Source organism: Mustela putorius, unplaced genomic scaffold, assembly GCF_011764305.1.
Source record: "Mustela putorius furo isolate JIRA1106 unplaced genomic scaffold, ASM1176430v1.1 tig00003867_pilon_pilon_pilon, whole genome shotgun sequence".
Taxonomy (NCBI): domain Eukaryota; kingdom Metazoa; phylum Chordata; class Mammalia; order Carnivora; family Mustelidae; genus Mustela; species Mustela putorius.
The window spans coordinates 24,681,853-24,699,161 of record NW_025422019.1 but is presented as its reverse complement, the minus strand read 5'-3'; the positions used below and the strand labels follow the sequence as shown (position 1 = coordinate 24,699,161).

Sequence of the window (17,309 nt, the reverse complement as noted above, 5' to 3'; positions counted from 1 at the left end):
CAAGCCATTTTTAAATACATATGTGGCAATAATGATGTTTTCTCACTTTTGGGTTACTTTATACTCTCTTAATAGAATATTTTCACCAATAGACATTCTTAATTTTAATATTGTCTAATTTATCATTTATTTCCTTTTAAGATTAGTGATTTTCTTTTGTCCTTTTAAGAAATCCTTGCCTGATCCAAGACCACAAAGACTATTCCTATATTTTCCTCTAAAAAGATTTGTTTCAACTTTTATTTTTAGAAACGTGATTCTTGTGGAAATAATTCCTGTGTTTGCTCTAAGATAGGGTATCTTTCTATAGAGATAATTCATAAATATTTCATATGCACATATGAAATATATATAGATACATGGATTTCCTCTAATTGGAAAGACCAGCCATCTCTCATGGTTTATTAAGGTGAGAAGGGACCAAGATCCGGCTCTTCATCAGGAGTAAACAGATACTGGAGAGCTCTCCTATCCACAAACATTGACAAGAGAGGCAGTTGTGTCCAATAATCACATATATCAAGAAACACTGGCAGTTGGGGTTCACGCTGAATAGAAAGATCTACTCGACAGGTAGCAGAAAATAACCACTGGTAATCTGAGAAGGGCAGGATTCAGAAGTTCAGATTTGCAGACTGTTATCAACCAGGAGGTTTGTTGTCGAGTGTCAGAGGGCTGATTACTGGATATTTGTTCAGACCTATCTCAATTAAGCAGAAGGAAGACTGGCAGTAGAGATATTCTTTAATATAAAGGAAAAACCCTACCAAGAGGATGAGGCCATGAATGACCGGGTTACCAGCAGAAGAAGTTGTGGTTGAAGACGAAACAAATGTCTAATGAGGAAGGGCATGACTTGCTGAAGGACTGGGACTGGTAAATAAGGGGAAACACGCCCCACGTATACATTCCAGCTGCAGACCGATGCCATGATCGCTTGTTATAAATTTAACATTGAACTCACCAAACTCCTTTCCACTGGAATTAGCTAAAGACTTCCTGCATTAAGCTAAGATTTCTCTCAGGAGTTAGGGTCAGAAATAACTTCAGCTGTAAAGGAACAAATGGCTTTCTAGTGAGGAGTAAGAAAGCTATCGAGCCGTGATTCTCAAGAATCAATAAGAGAAGCTTATCATAAACACGCAGATTTTACTACACATTCCAAAGACTCCCGTCCAACAACACCAGAAAGGAGTCTGAGAAACTACATGTTTGCCCTTCACCCCAGTGACTGAGATGCACACTGAACTGTGCCGACAAACAAGTCTCTAGAATTACATAAAGCTCTTGTTTTTGTTTTTTTGTTTTTTTTTAAATTTTGTATCTGCGTTGTTCTAAAATTATGACTAATTACTACAGTATCTTCTTATTTTTAAACCCCATTGCTACTCAGGTCATATTTGCAAATATTGTTGTTCTAAGTTTTCTGGAAATGCATTTCACTTTGGAATTTGCTGGTGTTTGGGGAAGTGGTATTGATCATAATTGGGAAAAGTGAGAAGAGAAGTGACTACATGGCTAAGTAGGTAGATACTGAAAAATGAATTCTTTTATATAAAGGAAAAACCCAATAGGATCATACTATAAGCAGTCTGGGTCTATTGTGAGTGTTTCAACATGAGTGCTTTTTTTTAATTTGTTTTTTAATGTTTATATCATGAACTTGGTAAGTGTGAGTAAAACAATATCAATTTAAACCTTTGGAAAACATTTCTCTTGATTGTAAAACCTCAAAGGATGTTTGGTGTGAGAACAAGCAAATTCCACAAAATTTTGTTGTTTTCATTCAAACTTAATCTGAAATCTTTGGGCAGTGAGGCTTTCTTTCATGAAGCCAAGAATATCAAAATGGCAAAAATATTTACTAGTTCACAATATTTAAATTGAAAGTTTTTGATTGAGTTTTTAAATTCTTGCCTTTGAGTATCCTTTAATATGCCAAGTGTATTTATTTTGCAAAATGTATCTTTTCCTTTCTAGGCTGAAAAGACTCTTTCAATGCCTTAATTTCTTGAAGAACTTCAGGTGCATTACCAGGAATCTCCACCCAGGAGTTATTAGGGGCTGAAGCCCCAAATTAAACAAGGGGTGCTTATCTTTCCTCCAAGTGGAATTCCGGGACCTCACCCCAGGAGGGAAAAGGGAGAGGAGATGGTTAGATACATTATCTATCCATCTAGGTTCCAGTTAAGTGAATGTTATTATAATTTGAGGTAGTATAACCAAATATCTATCTTAATTTAGGCTCCTCACAAAGCAAAATATAGAATCTGGACTTGGCTGCCTTGAAGTCAAAAGAAAACACATAAAAAGTCTGGAATTTTAAAGTGGCTATCAGGATTACTTATTTTATTTAAAAATCATTCAACAGTAATTTTTATTTTCCTTCTGTCCTCCCTTTATTTGCTTACATTCTTTGTCTTATCTACTTCTGAGGCTTAGTGATGCCGATCTATTCACAATTTGTATGATGAAATGGGTTACACAATTACACCCATCCCACATTTCCTCATCTAGCACGCTGTGGATTTCATATGTACGTGTGTGTACATGTGAGTGTGTGCTTGTGTTTAAACTGTTTAGATTATCTTCATCACCTAACATATATACATCCCTTCGATCTCCCCTAAAACAATGCACCTGTGCAAGTGCTCATGTTCTGGTCCATATCTTATATCACATGACTTTGAAAATACCAGACAAATTAAGGATGACTCTACTTGTTATTACTTAGAAAAGTTAACTTTTGGAGCCATCTTGTAATGATTAAAAAAATGCCTTGAGGAGGGGCGCCTGGGTGGCTCAGTGGGTTAAAGCCTCTGCCTTCGGCTCAGGTCATGATCCCAGAGTCCTGGGATTGAGACCTGCACAGGGCTTTCTGCTCAGCAGGGAGCCTGCTTCCCCCCTCTCTCTGCCTGCCTGTCTGCCCACTTGTGATTTGTCTCTGTCAAATAAATAAATAAAATCTTTTTTTTAAAAAATGCCTTGAGGAACATTAGCAATAGAACAGCATCGGTTCTTTCAAGTTAGGAAAAGGAACCCACTCATGGAAGTTAGACAAACGAAACAAGGGCCTCAATGAAAAGTCTATACAAAAATGGATTTTCTTTGGTAGACTAATCAAATGTGTTGGTGAGTCTCTGAGCCTTTATTAAGATTTATTCTGTATATGGAAGTTATCTGGAGGAGTCTAGTTCTTTCTAATCATGACACTCTGCTCCTGCTTTCTTAGGAGTAGCTATAAATTCAAGAAGAGGTGGAAAACTGGCAGACTGCCAACCAAATTCAACCCACAGACATATGTTGTTGGGCCTGAACAATGTTTTAGAATGTTTTGAATCAGTTTCCAATCGAAAAATGAGGATTTGTATTTTAAAAAAAGAGAAACATGTGCAGATCTGTGTATCCCCCCCTTGAAAAATCAGAAAACTGGTCAAGGATGTATGGTAACAGTCAGCTGGCTGCGGGGGGGAGGGGCAGCTTCTACATCCTGTAAACAGGGCAAGTTCTCTCGGATATAGCAGTTTCTGCTGCAAGTTAAATCAGTATAATTTTCTATATCTCATTTTTCCGCCCACGCTGGTGGGATTAGAAATGGAGAATGAAACCAAGAGACTGTACCTGTACCACTGGTTTAGAAAGAGGTTCCTCAGAGGTTAGTATTAGTTCATCTATTTGTATAACTTTTTCAGCATGATCGCACATTGCCAGGAGTCAGGTACTATGCGGTGCTCTTTGCTACGGCCAAGCAAGTTGCTCTTTTCTTCCCTCCCTGCTTTCACCTCCTTTATTGCTCCTACTACGTTTTAGCAGATAATTAGATCCTGACTTCTATTGTGTTCTGCTCTCTATTTGAGTTATGTGTTTCTTCTGACCAAACTGGCTGTGAGCTCATTAAATCAGACACTGTATGTGTCAGCATGGCTCCGTACTATATAGAGAGCATCGTAGAGGTGTCTGCCCGAAATCCCCTAGTACCGTCAACATTTCCAGCAAGTTCAGGTTGGCCACCATGTTAGAATGGTTGCCATTTCCAGTCCCAAGTGTCACTGGATTCTTTTTTTTCCTTCCTACTTCTCCACATAAAAATATGCCACACGGACCTAGGATACAGTGTACCACAGTCAGGGGAAGTCCGAACAATTACTGCATGTCACCCCCCCACCTTCCCAGCCTCAAATCATCCTCTCCACCCACCTGCCATACTGACCAGTCTATAGTCTTCCTTTCAAGCTGATTTCTCTCACTCTGAAACTATGGCCCACTTACTAATCCCCCTTCTTAAAGCTAGACTTCTACCCTAAAGCCTTCTGGTCTATAGGATATAGAGCCAGTTCTCCAAAGACAGCACCATTGTCACTGGGCATTTGGTCCATCACTTCCCACTGACACACTGCTCTCATTAATCCAATATGCTGACACCGACTGCTTTCAGAATTAGGACTGAGATCCACGAAGTCATTCAACCTCCACACATAGTATCCTGAGCAGGATTCCCCAAGGAAAAAAACAAAACACTTCTATCTCTTCTCTAACTGGGGCAGCAACCTAGACTCTGGACCTTCCAAATTTCTTTCTTATTTTTCCTTTTCTCAGAATCACTTTACTAGGACCCCAGCATATCTGCCTCATGAACCATTTATGTCACCACTTTACCACTCTAGGAAAAATCATATATAAACTAAAAATGCGTGAGGAGAATTCTATTTTTTGTCTCTCTCCTTATCTGTAGTTTTTCTTTGCTTCACTTTAATTTCAAGTCCAAGAGCCAATGGCTCTCTACCACTTTTGAAATTGTGCTGTGTGGGGACACCTGGGTGGCTCAGTTGGTTAAGCAGCAGCCTTTGGCTCAGGTCATGATCCCAGGACCCTGGGAGAGAGTCTGCTTCTCTCTCTGTCTGCTGCTCCCTCTGCTTGCGCTCCCTGTCTCTCTCTTTGACAAATAAGTACAATCTTTTAAAAATAAAAAACAAATAAATAAAATAAATAAACTGCTCTGTGTGGGCAACCCTCTCAGGTTCCCTCTCTTCAGGAGCTTGGGACTACTGCCCAATAAACTTTGCTTTGATGCCTGAATAAATACTAAATAAATAAATAAATAGCTCTGTGTGATGGATTAATTCTTCAAAACTAAAGGGTATCTTCAGTGAGGACACAACTTGAACTGCTTGAAGGAAAATTTCCATATCAACCAAAAATTGGTAAATAAACAAGAAAAGAGCCTTCTTTCTCCTCCTCCACACGGCCATACTATATTCCCCCATGCAGCTGTATTGAGGAAATGAAACTAATCGCAAGAAATTGCTCTTGATGAGTTTCATAATGTTATCGTAATACTCAGAATTGAAATAAACCAGAATTATCCTGCCATGATTTTTAGATCATAAGGAAAACTGTGGTCATCATTGGATTCTAGGCAACCTGATAAAACAGTTACTACTACAGCTACTATTCACACTACATTTAAACTTTTTTAAAGCAATGATTTTCTGCTACAAACTAGGCAAAGTTCTTTACACATGTTATTTTCTGTTTTATCTCGTGAGGAAACTCCCCATTTTATAGATGAGGGAACTCAGTCTTCAAGAGATTAAGTAACTCGCACAAAATACCATGGACTGTATCTAGCAAGGGGTGGAGCCCAGAGATCTCAGACAGGCATAAATGCCAGGTTGTGGGAGCACTCATTCTCTTCTCTCCATCCAATCAATCGACCAGATTCTGTTCCAGAACTTTTTTTTTTTTTTTTTAATCCCTTACAGTGATAATAAGGTATTTAGAGCACAGGCTCAGAAATCAGAAAACACTTAGGAGAAATATGTTCTTGACATGTCTTGAAACAATTCAATTTTTCTATATTTCATTGTCTTCTTCTATTAAACCTATGAAAATCTCCTGCTTGCTTGCTGAATGATCACATAAAATAATGTATATAAAACCACTTTTAAAACTCTAAATAGAATATAAATATATTAATTAACTTGAACCCAACCATCACCCTGAAGACATAAAGTGAATCTGAAATAGGCAAAGTAAAGGAATAAGAGAAACAGGAGTATGAGGGCAAGTAAGACCCCTTTGGCTGTAGTCTAGGCAAGACTTAATGGATGACCAAATTAATAACTGTGACAATAAATGAAATGGAGAGAAGGAAATGGATGCCCCTAAAACCTGGCAACTGACTGGAGGTGTATGGAATAAGCAGCGTACAGGGGTCCACAGAGATTCCAAGCTTACTTGTTTAGGTAATTTCAAAATAGGGACATCAAGTCAGCAGGAGAAAGAGAAGGATTCTGTAGGGAGATTAGGGGCTAACTTGCGACATATTCAGTTTGAACTGCTGTTGGGATTCCATGGAATGGCATCAAGGGACAACTAAAAATGAGAAACAGCACTGGGAGAAAGGCCAAGGGCAAAGATAGTACTTTAAGGACTATCTTTGAGGAATTTTATTTGTTTATTTATTTATTCATTCATTCAATTTCAAGCCAGGTAACGGGAAACCATTTAAATATTCTGGCAACCACATTGCAGGAGAAAAATGAAGTGGATGACATTAACTTTAATAATATATTTTATTTAATTCAATATGTTAACATTTTATAATTTCAACATATAATCAATATAAAAATGTTACCATTCTTTTTATTTGTACTGAGTTTTCAAAATATGGTTATTTTACACTCAGTTTAGACAAGGCACATGTCAAATACTGAATACCCATTTGTAGCTAGTTGCTTTCATAATCAGCTACAAGATCTAAGAAAGTATTCGGGGGATTTGCAGGCTGAGGAGAGAACATAGGTCTACAGGAAAAAAAAAAAAAAGAGAGAGAGAGAGAGAAATAGAAAAGGCACCTGCAATGTGACAGAAGCAGAGGCAAAAATTGTTTTCTTCCTCACATGTTGTATAACATCTTTACAGAAGGCAATATACGCAGCAAACAAGAAACAGGTTTTCCACAGATGGTATCATTTTAGACAGCAAACAAAGCAGGATCGTTTTAGACCCTTTCGGACCTTAGGGCCCACAAATGAAGTCCAGCATTGCTTAACTCCTAACACTTAATCGACTTAGAAATTGTTAGCATGGCAGAGTGAAAATAACATGATTTTTGTCTTCTCGTGGATTTATCTCAAATATGCCTCTAAATCATGACATATTCTACCACATTGTCCTGTAAATTTGGGCACTTAGCCACTTACCTTTAATTTCCTTATCTTTAAAATGGACATACTAACTTCTTTACATGATTTTTGTGGCTATCAGATACTATTAGGTAGGCAAAACACCCAATATATAACATGCATTATAATACTATTATAATCATAGCTATGATGATCATTGTTTACAATGCCACTCTAATGTATATTGATGAATGTCTCACACTACTGTAAGCATCTTGAGAATGAGAAATTATTGTCTATATTTTGTAACACCATAGTACCCAACACAGTGTTGGAGATACCACTGGGGTAATCAACACTCATTTTTCTCCTGTATTCCACTTAAGACAACCAAAAAAAAAATTATTTTTAAGTAAAGATAAAAAATAAATTATATATAAAATGTACCACAGAAGTGATTCTTGTATTGATTAAATGTCTTTTTTTCCTGAAATGAATAGGTAACATTATATGGAAACTCAGATTGGTTGATTTTCTACTGCCTTTAGCAGAAAGATGAATTGCTCAGGGGCGCCTGGGCGGCTCAGATGGTTAAGTATCCGACTTCAGCTCAAGTCATCATCTCCAGGTCCTGGGATCCAGCCCCACAGTGCGGGGTGGGGGTGGGTGAGGGAAGGGTGTGGGGGGGTCCCAGCTCAGCAGGGAGTCTGTTTCTCCCTTTCTCTCTGCCTTTCCCCCTGTTTGTGTGTGATCTCTTTCTTTCTCCCTCTAATGAACAAATAAAACCTTAAAAAAAAAAAAAAGAATTCCATTGCTCTGACTATAGCCTTTACATTATAATATAAAACTAATGCAGAAAGATAAATTTCCCTTTGACTCAGCACCCAATTTCCTGAGTATTCAACCTTTCAGAGCTCTTTTAAGTAGATATCTCATTTGAGTCTAAGTTCAGCATTACACCAGTAGAGACTAGAACAAAAAGTTCTCTCTGTGTTTAAGAAATTAATTTGCAGTAAACATAAAATTAATGCTTTTAGTGAAATAGTTTAAAATCTAAATGTTTGGAGATGATTGGTGTTTTCCATCAGTTTATGGCAGTATGTTTTCAGATGGTGGGTCATTTCTTCTGAGTTTCAGAAAGGCACTATAGTATATAATGAATTCAGTCTTCCAATCCAAACTTTCATCACTGCAAGGTTACTCAAAACATACCCATCATTTGTCATTTGTTTGAACTAGCTTCTCTTTTCCTAAATTTATTCTATTTTTTTTTCAGACCCAGAAGAAGTCACAAATCTCCAGAAAGCTTTTTTGACTCTATAGTCCAGAGTCAACTTTCATATTGTTTATTTTTTCACTAACCAAATATTCATTGAGTGTTTATCATCTGCTTACCATGCTCTACTTTCTAGATGTTCAATGGCAAATAAACAGACAAGGTCAATATGCTCATAGACGATTCAGTTTAAGTTGAAAATAGCCACTAAGCAAGTAGACAAAAAATAATAATAATTCCCTATATCCAAAATGCTATTTAGAAAAATGAAAGCAAAGTAATGAAAAAGAGAGAGCCCTGCAAGTCATGAAAGGAGATTGAATTAATTTGAAATAAAATAGAAAGTCATTTAGAATTTTTTTTTTTAAACTGGGGAAGTTTTAGGATTTAAGTCTTAAGAAGGTCACTCTGGCTACTTCTTGGGAAATAAGTATGGTATGAAATGTAGAAGCAAGAAGATGAGTCAGGAAGATTCTGTAGTATCAGTGTTAGAAGTGGTAAAAGGTAACTGGATTTGGGATAATACAGTTTATATTTTACCCCTTGCTTAATGTCTGATTCATTCCTCCTAAGAGAAAGGCTGTTAAAGAAAAGCCCAAGATATACAATCAACATTTACAAATACAAAAATATATGAATAAAGTAAACCAGTTCACATGAGTAATAAAAAATTATTTTTAAGTAAAAATAAAAAATAAATTATATCTAAAATGTAACATAGAAATGATTCTGGTATTGATTAAATGTCTTTTTTTCCCGTATTATTTCCTCTGACAATATTTTCAATGTTTGTGAGACTTACGGTATTCTTGCCCATGGAGTGTACTTAATAGTCAATGATACCACAGAAAAACATCTTTAGGGTCAAAAAAAAAAAAAAACCCTGAGTGGAAGGTTCTAGAAGGTTCTAGAAGTTGCCACCTCTCCAACCTTCTTGAGGGCATTGAAACATGTGCAAACCAAAATTATTCCATATGTTTTATATGATTTCTTTCTCACTTAAAAGTAGAAAGTGAATTAATGAGTATAGTTTTATCTAAAATTGCGATGTTACTACATGCCACAGATTGTATTCATTTAACAGGTTTTTTTTTTTTTTTTTGAGGAAAAGTCATTATACCAACTAACAAACAAAAATTTGACAAAAAATAATGAACCTTGAGTCTGAAAAAAATATGTAACTTTTCAAGAGCCACTATTGAGAAAAGTTAAGTAAATAGAATAATGGGATCTAAATCAAAATTTTATAGGCTCTGCTTATTGGTGATGAATTGAATGTGGTTTGGAGTAGGAAATATGTGGGTAAGAGTACAACTGAAGGTAATTCACAGATAGATGAATGGTGCTGCCATTAACTGAGATGGATGAAAATAGGGAAGAAGCAAGTTGGGTTGGAGGCAAGAAGGGAGTAAGTAAGAGGTTAGTTTTGAACATAATCATTTTGCTATCCCAATGAGACATTCAAGTGACATTCAAGTGAAGATGATGAGTAGCTAGTTGTGTTTATAGTTAAAATGCTAAGAAAAAGTTCTGATCTCGAGATACAACTAGAATACAGATCATATTTAAACTCATGGCATGGTAAGACATTTGCCTGTGAATAAACTTAGAAGACAAGAGCCAAGGCTAAAAAGAAAGAAATCTGAAGACTGAGTGCAAGGCATTCCAATATTTAGAGTTGAATGATGAGGAAGATTTATCAAAGGAGACAGAGAAAGAGCATGCAGTTAGTTTCGTGAAAAACTGAAAGAATGAAATACCCAGGAGTCAAATGAAGGGAGAGGTTCAATAGGGCAGGAATGTTCAATTGCATCAAATGCAGCTCACATAGTCTACTATAGTAGACTATAGTTTACTAATATAAAGACATGTAAATGACCATTGAATTTGGCAAAATGAGTCTAAGACTCTGAGAATAAAATGTCCTGTGATATTTCCATAGCACTGCATTTATACATTTAGATTTATGCTTAAATTCTTGTGTTTGTGCACTAAATTACCTAAAAAGTTTTCATTGGCTAGATAGCACATTGATTCTTTGTGTCCCCAATAATTTCTAGCACAACACAGTGTGCTTAGAGTCCAAAACTATTTACGGAATTGAATTGAATTGAGCCGATGCCCGCCAAAATAACAATCAATTTTAAACCTGCAATAGTAGTATGTGTAATCGACAAGGTCTATTTTAAAAATAAGATTTTCTGCTTATTCTTTGGCATTCTGTCAATATTCCCTCTCATCAGATGAGCTTTCCTATAATATTAGAGGAGACTGGAACCATGAAGTGTATATTTCCTCACTTTATGCCTCTTTCTATCCCATCATCCACATACACACTCATTAAAGCGCTCTCCCTTCAGGATCAGGTTAACTTACCTGGTAACTTATCTACTTGAGCTCATGATCACATGCAACTGTCTTTAGTCTCTGAGACCTTGTCAGCTTTCTGGATATATGGTCTTTGTTTCCTTCATTTGCATTCCTTTTCTCTTTTCCTTCACTTCAACATTCATGTTTCATCCCTTTTCTAACAACTACCTATTTCGAGACTTAAGAAAAGAGTATTTTACATAGGCTATCCCCAATTTCTTACTTCTCTGACATCTCCCTCTAAAGCTTGAACTTCATTAATGCTTTTGGTCCTTAATTAAAAAACTGAGAAAGGATACATTATCTTATTAAGAAAAATAAGTAGGGGCACCTGAATGGCTGGGTTGGTTAAGTGTCCAACCCTTGGTTTTAGCTCAGGTCATGATTGCAGAGTCCTTAGATGGAGCCGAGCCCCAAGCCAAACATAGAGCTTGCTTGTTCCTCTCCCTCTACTCCTCCCTCTTACTATCTTTCTCTCTCTCTACTCCTCCCTCTTATTATCTTTCTCTCTCTCTTTCTCATAAATAAATAAAATCTTCTTTAAAAAGGAAGAAAAACAAGCATATCTTTAATCTTTTAAAAAGCGAGCTCAATCTCAATCATAATAACAGAAATACCAATAAAACTACATTGCGATACAATTTTCTACCCATTAGCAAAATCTGAAAAGTTTGGCAATACAATCCATTGGAAAAGCTACAGAGCTTCGACCAGCATTCTAGATTATAAACCAAGAGACAAATTATTTTGTCTCTTGGCTTATAAGTAAATAGTATCCCTGGAAGTTCATCCCAAGGATATATTTGAAAACACACACAATTTCATTAACACATTCATTACATTAGGAAAAATTGAAGACACCCATGACTCTTTTAATAAAATCTGATACATCCACGCAGTGGAATACTAAGAGAGAGAAAAAATTGAACAGTTTCTCATTTTTACTATGGAAATATCTCTAAGATATTATTAAAAGGAAAAAAAAAAGCAAAGTGGAGAGGTGTGTATAATATGCTACCTTTAATATAGTAAGGGATGATATATGCACTTACATTATATATAAGTATATGCAATTGTGAAAGATTTAAAAAAAAACTATGAAAAGTGGTTCCCTATTGGATTAAGGGGGGGTGGATAGAGGTATATAGAAATGGGAATGGAAGAAAGATTATTTTCTATAATTTTTATATTTAGGTTTTGATTTTGAACCTCTTGCCGCATCACCTATTCTTAAATTCAAAACAAAACAAAACAAAAATACGTCCATACATCATTATAACCACAGTCTGTCTAAGGACCTCAAGGCATGTGGAGAGGGGAACCAGCGCTTGACCTTACAGGAATATCTACCTTCTCTGACTGCAACCATTTCTGCAAACTGTCCTGAGGAGTATACCACCAGCAGGGAGATCTATGCAAAAAGGAAATAAATCCGGATGCTGGCTAGCCCATCATCCAAATGAGGACTTTCAATTATGTATTTCCCCTGCTTAACAGTACTATTGTTACTTACAACCTTTCATCATAATCTGCTCAGCAGGTCTCCTCTCTTAGGATTTCTTTTTTTTTTTTTTTTAAAGATTTTATTTATTTATTTGATAGAGAGAAATCACAAGTAGATGGAGAGGCAGGCAGAGAGAGAGAGAGAGAGGGGGAAGCAGGCTCCCTGCTGAGCAGAGAGCCCGATGCGGGACTCGATCCCAGGACCCTGAGATCATGACCTGAGCCAAAGGCAGTGGCCCAACCCACTGAGCCACCCAGGAGCCCCTCTCTTAGGATTTCAAACGTCTTTCTGGCCTTATCTCCTACTACTGTATTTGTAGCTACCAAAACTAGTCAACTAATTTTTCCTTGGAAATTCTCTGACTTATGTGTCTGGACATATCCCCTTTCTGTTCCCTGGGATGTTTCTCAAATCCCAAATCCTAGCTGTCTCTGAAAAATACTACAAATCTGTCCTCCCAAACTGTCCTGATTTCTCTGATAGGATATAATCAAGTGATATAATGCCTGGAAATTCTCTAATTTACTGCCTGGCACATAACTGGAATACAAAATGTTTCATGAGTTTCTGAATCCTCATATGGTATTGGACAAATTTCACTTGTATTATAATAATTATTAATGTAACAATCATATTAGATTATAAACTCCTAGAAGAAAAATGTTGAGACAAGTATTCATCTATGAGGTAGCTCTTGAAAAATACTTTAAAATTCAGTTTAATTGAAACGCTTGCTTCATTCAAACCTACCTTTAAACTGATACTGTATTTCTGTCTGATTATAAAGTTCAGAGAATTTGAATAAGCACTTTTTTTAAGTGTGACCATATGTGGCTGTATAGTAGAGTTCTGCGGCTTTTACCTATAAGAAATAAAGTCACTTTTCTTCTGGGGAAAGTATTTTAGTTTCTGTGTGGAGGCACCTCCATTCAGCAAAGAGTAATGTGTTGCAGGCTCAGGAGGCCCCTCCATGCTAGAGAAGACCCGTGACCCAATGCAGTCACTCATAGTGCTAGTGTCTTAGGGTCAATGATTAGCTCTACCATGGTCATGTGACAAAATTTGGCCCAATCAGATCTCAATCTGAGACCTTTACAGTGGTGATAGGGGAAAGTCAAATTTCTGCAACACATCTGAAAGGGTCAATGTAAACCTAACACTTTCTAGTCAATTCTGTGAACTTCTGTCAGAGAGGGCTTATAGCACATTGGGAAGAAAAAAAAAATCTGAGTAATGAAGAAAATACAACCCAATCAAAAACCCATGTGAGCTCCTAGATTCTACCATGCCTGACTTTGCTTTCCTTGGGTTTTAAAGTTATACAAATTAGTGACTGTCTCTATTGCCTAAACTAATTTCAACTCATTTTCCATCATTTGAAAAAAAAAAAAAGGCATTTTGCCAACTCTAAACTGATATTTAGAATACTTGTAAGTATAGTTTAAACTCTAGCTCTATAACATGTATTGTTCAGTGCAAAAAAATATGCTTCTGGTACCCAAAGTTTTAAATTCAGAATATTAAATTATTTTTAAAATGCATATATATTAAACAATGGAGTATTTAAGTATTTTCTAAGTGTATGTGAATATGAAAATAGTGTTAAGGCATAGTGCAATTAATTTTCATCCTCTACAAGAACGGTGTATATATTATTCAGGAATATCTTAGAGGAATGAACACATCTCTGTGGACCCTTCATATAAGACACACTGTGTTTAAATACCTTAAGAGGACCAGTGGTTAACAAAACACTCTTCCATCCCCCAAATATCCACCCCCCAACTATTTGCTATAGTATCATTTTCTTCACCTGACTGAAGTCTTCAACATGTAGCTGTCCCTTTGGATTTGTCTACTGAGTGACCTTATTAAAATTTTACCAGGGAGGGGAGGTCTGGCTAAGAAGTAAAAAGAAACAAAGCTCTGTAGCTTTCTCCTGTGAGCATGAATTATTTTTATCAGATGCTCTAAGTGCTGGGAAATAGGATGAGTAAGTTTTAAGGACAACTGAAGTAGGATGGAAGACCCCAAGTGGGGTCTGTCCTTCTAGGTACCAAGGCTGTGAGATTCTAAGTTAGGGACAGAGCAGGCCATTCCAAATCAAAGCATTCAAAAAGAATAAAGGAGGAATATCAATGAAAAAAAATCTCTTTTCTCAATTTTGCTGAATGCTGGCCCCAAGTGGAAAAGCATGATATACTTTTCATAAATCAGTTTTGAAATTACTTTCCAAATAAGATTTTCTGCATTGTTTCATTTCACCAAAATTTGTTTATTTATTCACTTAAAATGTGTAAAAGTATAGTAACCTATAGTAATACCTCATTTGTACTTGACTCTTTAGGATTCGGTCTGTGTGTTCAAATGATAATGCATTACTTGTTTTTACAAACAATTCTGAGAATGTCTCAGTTTATATGTCCATCAGTGCTAATTGTTGCTCTTTATAAATCCATACTGAGCTACATAACTCATTCTTAGTTTTACACATACTTCATAAGATATTTATATTTTAATTTGATAGTTTCTTCAAGAAACAATCATTTAACAAGGAATCTGGCTATTAAAAATATGAAATGGTTTTAAAAACTGCAGTGGACATTTTTTCAGTGTCAGATGTTTATGTGGATAGTCACTCTTGGTAATGCATAAATACTACATATGTTTATTCATGTGATGTTCTTTTATAATAAAATGAAAGTAATAACATATCAACCAAAACTATCTGAATTGTACAGCTTCTGTAGATGCAGAGGTTCAGAACCACAATATTGAAGACAGATTTAAATAATGCTTTCCATTGTGTGGAAATGTAACCAACTGAAAAACTAATCAGAATATCAAAGCAAATACATATTACCAGGGTCTCCCTACACTCTAACAATAAAACACGTATTGAACACCAAGTCCTAATCTCTATTTGTGTGTGTGTGTGTGTCAGCCTTTTAATAGTCAACAAGTAGCTAGCCTCAGTATTGACAACTGAAGAGGTCTTAAAATAGAGTGTACTAGTATGCCAAATAATTTCCTACTAAATTGACCATATCAAAAAACATTTATATGTGTCTTTCAATAAAAGATAATACAAGAAAAGAATTGTTGCCACTTATCAACCCTGTAACCATTTTTTAATAACACAAAAAATCGGTGTTGTGGAGCCATCCGTTCCCCCATTCAACAGCACAATAAAAATATTATTAGGGAAGAGTGGATCATATCTGGAGTTCTTATTAAAATTCTTTCAAAAATATACATTCAGATTTATTTTAGGTATTTGTCTCTGAGATTAGCAGTTCTGTATATTTTTTGTTCATATGTTATGGAGCACAAAGACATTTTGTAAAAGCAAGAAGTCAATATTAATGAAAAGTTCTCATCGCTTTGTGGTTAACTAATCTTTTTCATTTCTAGGGTTATTATTTTGGAAAATCTCAAAGAAGGAAAATTATTTAATTCTATAAATACCAAAAATGTAGCTCCAATTTGCCCTGTCTCCCAAAAGTAACCTTCGATAAAGTCAGCTATGTCTTTCTTATTTAACAGAGTTTTGCTTATGAAATAGAAACTTGCCTTCCTTTCACCCTATATTTTAAATACAATTTAAGAAAAAAGTTAAAATATTCAAGTGTCGTAACAGAGAGCTCTCTTTTGCATTTTAAAACTTTCCTTCCTTTTAACAGCTCTTTAATAAACTACACATTTACTAAACTACACTTTTTCAAAGGTTTCTAATGTTAACATAACACGACACTTTATAGTAGCTCTTACACGTTGCAATTCAGGTATTGTTTCTTATTATTACAAAGTGCCTTTTTATCTTTCATTATCCGGATTCTGAATAGTACACATTTTTGTAAAAAGGTGCCACTTAAATGAGAGTTTGTAAAACTACCGGTTAGAGAGGCAAAGTCCCATATTTTCTCTAGTATTTTTGAAAGTACTTTCAAACTCAAACTATGCCTTAGTCTGTCTTTAATATTTTAGTATAAAACCTTAGCAAAGATCCTAGTATAATATCTGTTAAGGGACTTTTGAATTTGACAGTTGCAAATATGAAAAGAATAATGTTTCTACACCGAAGGAAACAAACCGATGTTTTAATCACAGGTGAAACCCATTTCTGTAGAAATATTTGTATGTTCACACAAAAACGTAGGACACCGCCAAACATTTTCAAGTTTAAATTTTCTGTTCAGTATAAGGTTAAAATTTACTTACCTTTTCTCGGTGTTCACTTGTTATTGAAACTGCCATCAACTTCCAACTGTTAATGACTCTTTCAACAAAAACGGAAAACAGTAAAGTAAAGTCACATGTCGTAAGAATAGGCCTGCGTTGGATGCTGCTTAATTTCAGTACTGGAGGGAAAAAAAAAAAAAAAGCAGGGGGTGGGGGTGAGCACAAAAACTTTAAAATAAAACCACTTCCTGCGTAGATACGGTTAACCACACACATCACATCATTATTCGATTTGAAGAAATTGCCTTGTATAGTCAAGAATATTGTTATTTTTCAATGTGCTTTTCAATTTTCAAACATTACTACATTTATATAGGTTTCATCAATTCTGATTTAATGGGGGGGAAATGCATGGTTAAAAATATAGCAGGGGGAGGAGCAGGCGGGGAAGCACTCAGGGAACTTCCTCTTTCTCTGCCTTCTAGCAAGAACTCAAAACCTAAGTCTCTAAGGTCCTCTGTCGGTGTGGGCATGCCCACATACCATTGGGAAGTTCTGCTTACTGACTTGAGAAGCCACTTACAATTCACAGAGCTGACACTTCTCTCTCACTCATGGATGGACCGACTAAGAGGTGCTCCACGTCGTGAATCGAAGGTGTTGGGAAGGTTGCTAATGAACTTGAGAGCTGGCAGCAGACCAGGGCCCTGATGCCACCTGGAGGAAAGAAGGGTACTCATATAGCCCATGTTCTGACCCTTACTCTGGTGGTGGCTTTCACACTGGGGTGGCAGTTTCCTGAGCAGTCCTGAATCTGCTGACCAGATTTACTCTAGCTGAATGATTTTTT

At 36.1% G+C, this 17,309-nt stretch overlaps 1 protein-coding gene across 1 annotated transcript in view; it reads right to left on the bottom strand.

Moving 5' to 3' along the window:
* ARHGAP15 (Rho GTPase activating protein 15) overlaps positions 1-16,653 on the bottom strand; it is a 605,619-nt gene extending 588,966 nt beyond the window's left edge. The window contains exon 1 of the mRNA XM_004757889.3: positions 16,499-16,653. The gene's annotated coding sequence lies outside the window, so the exon portion shown is untranslated. The remainder of the gene's footprint in view (positions 1-16,498) is intronic.
* Positions 16,654-17,309: the final 656 nt, after the last annotated feature.